This window comes from Heliangelus exortis, chromosome Z, assembly GCF_036169615.1.
Source record: "Heliangelus exortis chromosome Z, bHelExo1.hap1, whole genome shotgun sequence".
NCBI classification, from domain to species: domain Eukaryota; kingdom Metazoa; phylum Chordata; class Aves; order Apodiformes; family Trochilidae; genus Heliangelus; species Heliangelus exortis.
This window is the reverse complement of record NC_092454.1, coordinates 14,869,922-14,881,982: the sequence shown is the minus strand read 5'-3', so window position 1 is coordinate 14,881,982 and position 12,061 is coordinate 14,869,922. Positions and strand designations below refer to the sequence as shown.

General features: G+C 43.9%; 1 long non-coding RNA gene across 3 annotated transcripts in view; it reads right to left on the bottom strand.

Moving 5' to 3' along the window:
• LOC139790411 (uncharacterized) overlaps positions 1-12,061 on the bottom strand; it is a 94,301-nt gene that overhangs the window by 80,493 nt on the left and 1,747 nt on the right. For all 3 annotated transcript variants that reach the window (XR_011723479.1, XR_011723480.1, XR_011723478.1), the window contains exon 2: positions 126-241. This is a non-coding gene — a long non-coding RNA (uncharacterized lncRNA). The remainder of the gene's footprint in view (positions 1-125; positions 242-12,061) is intronic.

The following is a 12,061-nucleotide window of genomic DNA, read 5'->3' as shown; positions in this document are numbered from 1 at the left end:
TCTAATCATATACTTGTTCAAGTTTCTTTCTAAATCCATCATGATTGGTAGTGTGTCATGTTCCTTGGAAGCACCATATATGAGGTCACAGAGTGTAATTAAAGGCAATTAATGCAATTACTCACAAATCCGCTGCTGATAATATTGCAGATGCCATTGGGGCACTGTGCTCCCTGCTGCTGACCCCCACAGGCTGAGCCTTTTTGTTCTCCTGTGTTGTCATCAGGGTTAGACCAGGGGGCTGCAAATGGGAGAAAACCACAATTTGTTATTCCTAACTCTCCTTGCTGAAAATTTCAAGTGTGTTACACAGACCCTAAACCCATTTGTCTATTCTTTTTTCTATTCACTGTATGATGGAGAGTAAGAAGGGGACAAGGGTGAAGGTTGCCATGGAAAACGACTGAAATGTTATTGAGCATTTATATATAGAAAACATATTTTACAGTAGTCTGTTCAGCAATTAAACATGTACTAAATGTGTCGACTTCCACTAATGAGTTTCATAATTATTATATAATTATTATATAATTATTATTATTATATAATTATTAAATAATTATTATATAATTATTTATAACTATTCAAAGGGATTATAAATCTGAAAGACTTGAACTAGACTTTTTGTTTGGAATCCAGCCCTGTCTTTCCCTTTTGTCTCAGCTGCTGCCAAATAATTTACAGTTCAAGAAAGGCTAATGGAGCTTTAAACAAAGCACAGATGCCTCTTACATTTCCTTTGTTGGACTGTGGTGAGAAAATAGCCACTGCTTCCAGAGGAGAAGACGTGTATGATTACAAAAGTACCTCAAGTCTCCTGCTTATCTGTGGAACAGGTACACCATAAATCATCCTTTGTCCAGTGGGGCTGCTTTAAAGGGCTCAGTCCTACCTGAATTCACTCTTCCTCCTCTGGATTTATTTTTGTCAAGTAATGTCTGGAATAGTGGGGTGACTGTTAAACTCATTTAGGTCGCTAAAGAGAGATTGACTGCTGTAAACTAATTTTTTAAAGCTGTCTCACGTAGTGGGTTATCTTTGGTTCACCTTGTGAGCCTGGCAATGCAGACACGCTAAAGTTCAACATTTCCCCCTCACAACAGCATGAGACAAAAAATCTCTCAGCTTAGCTGAATGGTGTTGAAACCATTTATAGCAATGCAGTTGTGACTGAGCTCATCAACACCAGGTCAGGGCTGCCCCATGATCTCCTAAATGCAGGTGCAGCAGTGCTGGAGTCTGAGCAAACAATACTGTCCTGCTGCAGCTGATGTCTCTGAGCTCTGCCTACCTTCAGGGCAGCTCCTGTTCCTGCTGCTGCTGGGATTGGAGTGCTGGGAGGCTAAAGCAAGCCAAAAGCTCCAGCAGGAAGGATTGAGCCCACCTTCCAGACAGGGAGTCTGTGTCCTGGGAAAGTTGCAGTTGGATTCATCCCACGCTTCACTTGGAGAATGCTGACTGTTGGCATATGTCGGCAGCTGATGGTCAGCTTCAAGCAGGTGTGTTAGTGCCTATTTGGATATTTCAGGACATGAGTACAAATGAGGGGAATTAAGCCAGCCAGCGCATGCACCTTGCAGTTCATTCCTGGATTTGCTGAAACCTGGGATTGCTGGTTCTGGGACCTTGTAGACTGTCAGACAAAGATGGGCTGTTGTGCAAAGCTGAGGCTGATTTTCAGCTCTCCAGTAGTCTGTATTGTCTTGCATTGAGGACACAAAGAGGCTGGAGTCTGGTGTGTACCAGACAGACAGAGAAAAACTTTCTAGGCTGACAGTTTTCATGAGCCCTGCTGTGAAGCATTTGCATGTTGGCTAACAAAAGCCAGGGTTTGATTTTTAGGTATGTTCAGAAATATTGCTTGTAAAAACACAACAGGGTTACAGCAGAGAGCCTGGGCCCACTCACAGCTCAAGGTCCTTTTCATGTAGCCCTTGCCCACCACCAAATTTCAGCCTGCGTGTGTGGCCTGTAGGAGATTTTGGAGAGGCATCCTTTGGATGGCTGTTATAAAAAAAAAACAGAAACCAGAAATCAGGTCTCTAAGATATGGTATTTAGGCTAGTTGCCCTCATCCCAAGGGGAAAGTAGCTTAGAATAGGGCATTATTTCTACACTGCATTGTACACCATACAATGCCCAGCAACCCTCAAGACTTTCACCCTCTGTGTGGTTTCTTCTATCCAGCTTTGGAGAGCAACATCAGGCACAACTCAGGTAGGTACCTATTGTTCTCAGTTCAGTTTCACCTCAGCTGCTTCAATTCTGCTTCCATCTCCATTGCCCTCAAACATAAAGTGACTGGGTGGGTTAAGGAGTCCTGAGCTGCGGACTGGAATCTCTGGCTAGCCTGTCAGCACTGTGGTGCAGAAGCTGCCCTTCAGTGAGTGTCCAGGATTGTCACTTTAAATGTCATTGCAATGAACAAGTGAACAGGAGCTTTCCTACTGAATTCAATTACACATTATCTTCATATTCAGAGCACATGCAGTTCAGTTACATGACTATTGGGAAGAACAAGGTATGGAACAGCATGCCATTGGGGAAGTGAAAAGCCTTAATCCAACTGGAAATGGGCTACCATGGCTGGCTGGATGAATGCAGTTTAGTTTCCATACAGTAACCAAAAGAGTTTTTGTAAGAATGCTCAGTGTGCCATCATCCATGCATCGAGTTTGTAGAGCTTTGAATCTTTTGAGAGCGACACACTGGCATGTTTGCTTGGGAAATTTCCTTGCAGCCATGGCTCTAGCCACAGAGGAGAGGCCCCACAGGCAATGGCTAAAGGCTGGTCTCCAGTCAAAACTCCTCTTTTTCATGGGAATCAGTGTGAGGTATGCTGGGGCTGTTTTCCAGATGGGTGGCACAGTCATGAGTGCACATTCAGGTTTTTGGGAAAATGAACATTAGAAGAGCTGCAGTTTGGGTGGCTGCTGAGTCACCAGATTCTCAAAGCTATTTCCATCTTCTGGTGTTAGAAGCTGAAGACAAGATGTGAAATTTTACATTAATCATCAGTTTATTATATATATTGGTTTGTATCTGCAAAGCCATTTAGAAGCCAATGATGTGTTGATTTGAGCTTTGCCTCATTTCAACGTCCTGAGGCCCCTGAACACCCCTATGGAACCTGGCTGGTGGGCTGTACATCTAAAACCAAATCAGCCAGTTTCACAATGCAGTTTGACACTGTCCTTTAATGTCGCCTCACCCTGTACAGACATGGCAGCAATGCTGATGTTTTGTGAACGACTCTGAGAACAAGAAAAAGTAAGGAGGGATAGAGTAAGGCTCCTTTAATGCTCCATATTTGTCTATTTTATCAAGATAATATTACCAATCACACAGAAACTCGGAAAACAAAATCCATGAGTTGTGAAGATGAATCAGCACGTCTCTTGATTGGTATTAGTGTAAACAGCTTGTCTAGAGATCAAATAAATTAAAATCTCTTGCTCTGTTATTCCTGATTCATCTCTCTTCTCAGTGGGCAGTTTTTTAAAATTGCAATTTAAAACATTTTTCGGTGACAATGCATTCTCTATTTTACATTCATAGTTTGATTTCAATACAGAAAAGCTCTAAAAAGCTTTGTCTCATGGTGCTCCCTAGTGGTGAAGTTTGCCTACAGTAAAGCTGCTCCTAATTGTGCAATTCTGTATCTTAATTGCATTAATTTTAAGTCCCTCAAAAGCCTTTTTGGGGCTATTAAGGTATTCATACATATTAGGCCTTGCAGGCCTTAGCACAGGGCCTTCATGATGTGAAAAATATACACTGCAACAAAGAAAATCCTTTTTCCCTCCTAGGCTTTGTTCATTGATGTCTTTAGCACTAACCTGCTATGTAATTTTCCTACATAAGGCGAGATATGCCACTCTTTCTGTATCAGACAGAAAGATCTTTCTGTAACAGGCAGGCACAAATGCAGTCAGGAAAAGGCACACACACAAAGAGGCACAGAGAATATTTGTGCACCTCAAACCCATGCCAAGAGGCCTTTTCCAGCAGGAAGTGGTGCAGTTCCCAGGAGGACAGATGCTTATGTGCTGTGCTCCATGGCTCCCTGCCCCAAAATTTGCCAGGATGGGGGAAAAGTGCTGGCCAAAAGGACTTCAATGAATGCCAAGCTGGCACCAATCCATGCCTCTTTCTTTGGCAGGGCTTTACCAACTGGAGAACTATCTGAGAGAGGAGGAAACCCCACAGCCATGAGTATACTCTTACCTGCAAAATAGCTGAACGTAGCCAAATGGCACAGCTCCCTAGTGCAGCAGTTGCAACACATAACCATGTTCTCCCGGAACAATGGTATTTAAGCCAAAAGAATATTCTTCTGACAGCCATGGTACAGGAATTACTCTGAACCTGGCCTGACAGATAAAGCCTTGCAGAACAGATTTTCATTGGTAAATCCTCATTGCATTGATCTCCTTCAGCACAAATTTCTTAAAGCCTTTGAATACCTCAGCACACTCTGGATTTTATGTCTACACAGGCAAATGAGGGAACAAAAAGAGAAGCTAGTGCAATCTGTACAGTTCTGGTATCTTTTAAATCATTATATGTAATATATATAAGCATATGTATATAGATCTTAAACATTCACACTCAGAACAACTGTGTTATCTCTGGCTCATTTGTGTAAAAAGTTGCTATGGCCACATTACAAGAAAGGTAGTAACACAGCACCACTTGTGCAGAGTTGATGGTATGTTTTGGTCCAGGGAAATTGCCATGAAGCCCCATACAGTAAAGGACAAGGCTGACTGTTATGGTTTAGATTCTACAGAGAAAGGGAAATTGTCCTAGGACTTTCAAAGGCACCAGAGAAAACTGGAGTCAGAAGATCATCTCTTTTTGCGCAGAGGCAGTGAATCTAAGAAGAGAATGGGAATGCTGAGACAGGACCTGTGATTAGGGATGCAGCCAGTTCCCTTCACCTCTTCCCTGTAGTGTGGCATAATCAAACAAGGTGATTACCAGATGCTTTGGCTGAGGATTATCGGACTTTTTTGATAGTAAGTACCACTGTTTATCAGGGATCCTTATTGCTTTGGAGCTTTTTCTATCCTTTTATTTATCAGGCAAGACCATTTTCAGCACCATGTTCCCTGCTACAGGAAGTTGAATCCTACCAGCAGACTGGCTCTAAGCAAATTGAAGTCAGTCCATGGAAGTGTACAAGAAAATTTCAGTTTTCAGTGTTCATCTTATGTATATACATTACTAAACCTTCCATTCTGATATAATGATGTCCAATACAGCAGATGGCTTCCGAAGTTGCAGTGCATTTCAAGTGGCCTGGAACACAATTTTTTCACCATGTACTTCCATCAACTTTTGTGAGCTGGTTCCCTGGGAGTTTACAAACCCTGCAGATAGGCAATGGGCACTCCAGATTCTCTTGCTGCCCACGGGATGTCCTGGTTCACTGTCAGGGAAATCAGCTGTGGCACAAGAGAGTGTCTCTTGAACTCTTGGTTTGTTCACAGGTACTCAAGGTACCACCATCTGCATTGAGCACAGATAAAGTTGCAGAATTGTTACATAAAATGACAGATATTTTCTCTTGCCTTTTCTGTAAAATTCCTGCTCAACTATTGGGCACAAATGCCTTGCAGCTCTGTTGTCACATCTGGTTGCTAGCACTAAGCTTTATAAATTCTCACGGGAAAACAAAACAGAAGTACAACTTCCATTATGAGTTACTGGGTGCCGTCTCAGGGATCATGAATGTCCAGCCCTATTTGTTGTCTCAGACTTAAGCATCCATCTCTTACTCCAGTTCCAAAAGAGTTAATTTTCTCAATGATTTTATGGCTAGGAGTAATTTAGGATGTGACTGCAAACAGAGAGACTATGGTCTGACGTTGCCAGGTGATAAATGACCAGCCAGTGTAGGACAAGGTGGTGGTGACAACTCACATGCAGCAGCTTTGAACGGCAGGCCAGGCCCTCAATGGCAGCTGGGTGAAGCAGAATGAGAGTGTGGGGCTGAAAAACTACTGCCCTCACTTGCATTCACCCCACTTGAAGGTAGGGGCATTTGTGGTAGTCTGAGTGGTCCTTAAAAGCCTCCATGGAGCAAAAAAGGTTCACTTTTGTGAAGCTGGAAGTCACATATCTCCTTTGGATTGCTGGGGGGTAAACTTGCCCTTTACAGCTCCTCCTCAGTGAACAAGGGCACAAAACCGTATTTTGTAACCTGTGTTATTCACTGGGGCATGAGCCAGCCTTTCACTTGTCCTCCACAGAGAAATCCATCCCAGTAAATTGTGTGCTTATAGAAATAATGAGTTATAGAAAATAAGCCTTATACATTATACCTTTAGTATAATTGAACATAATTATAAATTATATAAATTGTTCCAGGCAGCCCATGCAGGGGTGGTGGAAAGGGACTCCCCCAAGATCTGTGGCTCAAGCTGTCCTGGGGTGTCTACTCAGCTCATGAAATAGATATACCATGAACAGAGAATGCTGTTCTCCCCCTGGGCAGGCCATGCTGGGCTGGTGTGTATGTTTCTGACTGCAGGAGGCTGTGTGCTGAATGAATGCCAGCATGCAGTTTCTGACTGGTTCCTTGTCATTTGCTGCTGAAGTACCTTACAAGCATGGAAAATGGGATTTAGTTTCCCTAGAATTTTGTTTTTCCCCTGTGTGGTAGAAAAACCCCTCACTTTTAAGCATTTCAGCACCTGGCAGAATGGGTGTTTTTGCTGCTTTAAGGGAATGTGCCTATTTGGTAGTTGTGCTCAGTAATCTTGTGGTCATCCTTCAGTCCACCAGACATGTCTGGGTGTTAGTGGGGGTCAAATCCAATGTGACCTCTAAGGGTGAAAAGCCTTCTCTGAATTTCCAGGTGATCTGTGGGATGAAGAAGAGGCAAAACAGCAGCCTGAAAACATGGGAATGAAGGAAGGTGCTAAACTGGGGTTTCCCTCCTTGGCTCCAGCCTACCCATTACCATGGGGTGCATGCAACAGGGCTGAAGCTCAGCAAAAAAACACTGGTGCTGGGTCTTTCTGGTGATGCAAGCTGTGAATGTGGTTTTCATGGCTTAACTCCCTGATCTGTAGCAAAGACACCTGAACACATTTTCAGAAGCAGGGGCTGGTTTTGTCAGCTGCTGCCCCAGAGTGACCTTGGTGCCAAACCCAGCCAAGATGAAGTCCTAAATCCTGGGCTACTAGTAATGCACCAGGTGCTCCAGATTGTCAATTCAAGTCAAGGAGCAGTAAATTCCCTAGAAGAGAGGTAACACCTGGCTGTTTGTTAGACTAAGCAGCCAGTAAGGGCAGCTACAACTTAGTACTTTCAAATCCTGCAGTGTAAAATCTTAATCTGCTAACACAGACATTGGACAGAAGTTGTTTTTTTCTACAGCAGCCTCTGCGCTGACGCAATCCCTCTTCTCAAAGCTTTTCCCTCTGTTCTTCAATCCCACACCTCCAGATCAGTGGTAGCAGCCTGGGGGGAGAGGCAGCAGCCTGGGTTTCCCAGTGAAGCAGAGCACAAGCGACAAGCAGCTGGCAGCCCGCCACTTCTGTGCCATTGCTGTCATCAGACAGCCCAGTGATGGACAGTGTAAATAAGATATTTTATGGTTTGCTTTCCTTATTGCCACAGGATATGTCAAAACAGCTCAGTATTGAAGCCATTCACATGGCCTTTCGTGCTTAAAGGTGCCTTAATTTTCTTTTTTGTTTCAGTGTTCCTTCTCATGGGGGGTATGTGGGGTGATAAAAGTTTAAATAGGAGGGAAAATGCAGCACTGAATTATTGAATTAAGTGCAAAGTGTATTTTCCACACAGTCCTGCCTTGTATTAATTTTTAATTGTCTGTGTGGAGGTGACAGATTTCTCTTGTACTTTATTTTCAGGCAGATTTTGAGGGGAAAATATTTCTAGGTAATAGTACAGGTTTATGCTCTTAAAACTCCAGACTTTTCCAGAGAGCAGGTAATGGAAGCCACAGTGGTGGGGAAGGATGAGTGAGCAGACACCTGGTTTTTAACAGCAAGATCTGTGTGAGATGAGGAGTGATGTTCTGTAAACTCTCGCTGTTTGTCATCCAGAAAACTAGAGGTAGGTGGTACCAGTCCACATCGGTGAATTTTATTGGACAAAATAAATGTGTTTCCTGTCCCCACACCTAGAGGATCTGGATAGCACCAGGGAATGTCACTTAAATTGAAGAACTCTTTGCCGCCTTCTCTCTGCTACCCTTTACAGTTCTAGAGTTTCTCCCCTGAGCAGAGCTTTGGTGTGAGAACATAGGCTGCTTCCAGATAGGGGTCAGAGATTGACCTGGGAGGATAATATGTTTTTTCCAAGTAAGAGGAAACAGATATAGGGTTAAATAGATGACGAGTGACTTTGTGAAACCCAGCTAGAAACACTACATTCTCAGGTAGAATACTCATTGGATTCGTCCATTTCCTTTGAGATAATATTTTCCCATTCTTTGAAAAATGATCTTTTAGAAACACATTGCAGCAGAGATGAGGGAGTGTTATATTGGTTTGCTGGAGAAATGTTTGTTGTAGAAATAATGAAACTGAGGTCATGGATATGTGCATGGGCACTCCCAAAGTCTAAGTGCTGTAATACTGCATATATCTATATACTGGGTTGCTCCTCATTTGATTCCAATTAGAGTGTTTTGATCTTTGGGGAATATTACACCAGAGCTTGAAACCAGAGATCTGACAAGGCACAGTATCAAAAGGATGTGAAAGCCTGCAGAACCACAGTTCTGAAGAGCATCTTTTGGTGCTAATGCCTATCCATGTGAAAATTAGTCCTAGGAGGATGGTTGTATGAGGCATCACTTGCCATATTGCTAACTAAGCTTTCTAAGTGTTATCTCTGAGCGAACTCATTTCTCATACTTCTAAAAAGTTATGAGGAAACTTTGCAAGTAGTTGACTTTACAAGTAGGACAGAAAGTGAGCACGAGGTGAAGTGTCAAAAGTACAGTATTGCATGATGTTCAGATGTCCTAACACATCCTGTGATATAAAGGAAAAATACATATGCAGATGCTGGTCTCCAACTAGGGCAAAAGAGAGCGACATTGATCTGAGGATATTCTGCACACAAAACCTGGGAGCAATGGAGGTACATATATACATGAGAGAGATGTTCTGCAGTATCACAGGCTAAGCTGACACACTTGGGAGAAGCTGCTTTCTATAGTCATTTTGGTTACATGAGTGCCAGCTTTGTTGTTCTGATCCAAAACTCTCACTCCTCTGATCATTTCTCCTGCCTGCAGATGATCTGGTGGCTTCCTGGGTCATGACAGAAGTTGCAGGCAGCTATGCCAAAATACAGGTCAGTTCTTTGTTGCTAAACTCCATCACAGAATCACAGAACCACAGAATTATCACAGTTGGAAGGTACCTAGTCCAATTCTCCCCCTATAGCAGGATCACCTGGAGCACATTACACAGGACTGGATCCCAGCAGGTTTTGAATACCTCCAGAGAAGGGGACTCCACAACCTCTCTGGGCAGCCTATTCCAGTGCCCTAGCACCCTCAGAGTAAAAACTTTTTCTTTACATTTAAGGGGAACTGTCTATGTTCCAGCTTGTGCCTGTTGCCCCTCATTCTGTCACTGGGAACAACTGGGAATAGGCTGGCTCCATCTTTCTTGCACCCACACCTTAGATATTTGTAGACAATTACAAGGTCTCCTTCCAGTCTTCTCTTCTCCAGGCTAAAGAGTCCCAGCTCTCTTGGCCTTTCTGCAGAAGATGCTCCAGTCCCCCAATCCTCCAGTCACTATTCCCTGTCTCTCTTGAGCTGGGGAGCCCAGAACTGGATGCAGTATTCCATCTGGAGCCTCACCAGGGCACGGCAGAGGTGGAGAATGACCTCCCTCAACCCACTGGCCACACTCTTCTTTGTGCAGCCCAGGATCCCTTTGGCCTTCCTGGCAGCAAGAGCACACTGCTGGCTCACAGATACTTTACTTATCTGCCAGGACCCCCACATCCTTCCCCTTCAAACTGCTTTCCAGCAGGTCCACCCCTAACCTGTATTGGTCCTTCAGGTTCTTCCTCCCCAGGACCCTACACTTCCTCTTACTAAACCTCGTCAGGTTCTTCTCTGCCCAGCTCTGCAGCCTGTACAGGTCACTCTGGATGGCAGCACAGCCCTTTGCAGTGTCAGCCTCCCCTCCCAGCGCAGTATCAATCATGGAACCTGCTGAAGATACACTCTGCCCCCTGGTTAATGAACATGTTGAACAACACCAGACTGAGCACTGACCCCTGAGAGACTCTGATGGTTACAGGCCTCCAACTGGACCCTGCTCCATTGATCACCACCCTCTGAGCTCTGTCACACAGTCAGCTCTCAATGTACATCACTGTCCACTCATGCAGCCCACACTTCTTGAGTTTGCTAATGAGGATGTTATGGGAGGCAACAGCAAAAGCCTTGCTGAAGTCAAGGTAGACAACATCCACTGCTCTCCCCTCATCTAGCCAGCCAGTAATGACACCATAAAAGGCAATCTGGTTGGTCAAGCATGATTTCCCTTGGGTGAACCCATGCTGACTTCTCCCAATGACATTCTTTGCTTTCACATGATTTGTCATGACACCCAGAACTGTTTTCCAGCACCTTGCCAGGGACAGAGGTGAGACTAACCAGTCTGTAGCTGAAAGTATCCTCGTGATCACAGGCCCTGGTTCTCGGTGGGGGACTTCAATCACCCAGATATTTCCCTCAAGGACAACACAGCCAGGCACACACAGTTAAGAAAAAGTGTAAAAGTAGTTTCTCTCTATGAAGATTTTAGCCAATTGCATTAGACACCTACAAGCACTGGCTTGCAGCTCACAGCTGTGTTTTGTTTCTACAAGGATGGGACAAGCCAGTCTCCTATTTGGGGTCCCACTGAGGCTGGAGGGGCTCCCCTAAGTGAGCTGGAAGTGCTGAAGGTCAGGAGATGCTCTCTGAAAGGTTGAAGCCACTATTTTTCACATAACTTTACAAATCCCACCCAGCAGCAACTATGGACACAGACTGATGACTATTTTGATTTCTTATGACAAGTTTATATGGTTTAATAAGGAACCAGCAGAACATCTATTTGCTAATTGTGTCCTCAAGTTGTGTAATAACACTTCCTTGGTCACAATTTAAACAAAACAAAACAGAAAGGCTGCACAGGCAACTGGAAAATAAAGCTATGCAGGAAACTGTGAGTTATTTTTCAAGTATTTGTATGACCTTGGGTCCCAACAAATTGGGAAACATGTTTTAAGGACTCTTTCATCTTGACATGTTTCTGCCAGTCTGATGGAATGTGGGGGATTCATTGCATCATTTCCCTCTGGGTGGGATACAGGCTGCTATTTGTGAGGTTTTGTTTTCTCTTACAGACTTTCAGATTATTTTTTTAGGGCAAACTACTTCCTTGGTTTGTGCTTGTCATTACTGTTTCTATTTTGAATGGGTGTATTCTCTCATTTTCCATTTTAATTCCTGCCCTGGCACCTCTGTCTCAGGGAGATGCCTTTACTATAGGACAGAGGCTCTCAGCAGCTCTTGTCTGCTGGCTGCACTTCCCTGGGCCTGGAGTTCATCATGGAGGGCAAAAATCTGTAAGTAGCTTCAAATGTATTTGGGTTATTGCATTCTGTTGGAGCCCAAATTTTTCCAAGAGGGTTCAGCAGCAGACATGTATTTTGCCCTGACCCAGACTCTGCCTCCTGTTTCCTAGTGAAAGCAATAATGAATTATGAGCATGCCTTCAAAGTGAGAGCAGCAAGGTTGTGTAGCTCTGTCAGGCAGCACAAAGAGAGCTGCAGTTCACAGAGCCATTATGGCCTGAATGCAAAAGTATTTTTATTCCTCTCAGCTCATGCTGGGCAATTGCATTTGTACACAGAGCTTTTCTTCTACAATTTGCTAGAGAATGTCTCTCTGGGTGTGCTGGTAGAGTGGCAGTTTTGTTCTGACCATTTCTGCCAAGAGACCAGATTTGCCTTCATTAACGGGTAACCAAATCAAACAAAACCTCCAACCTGTCATTTGAGA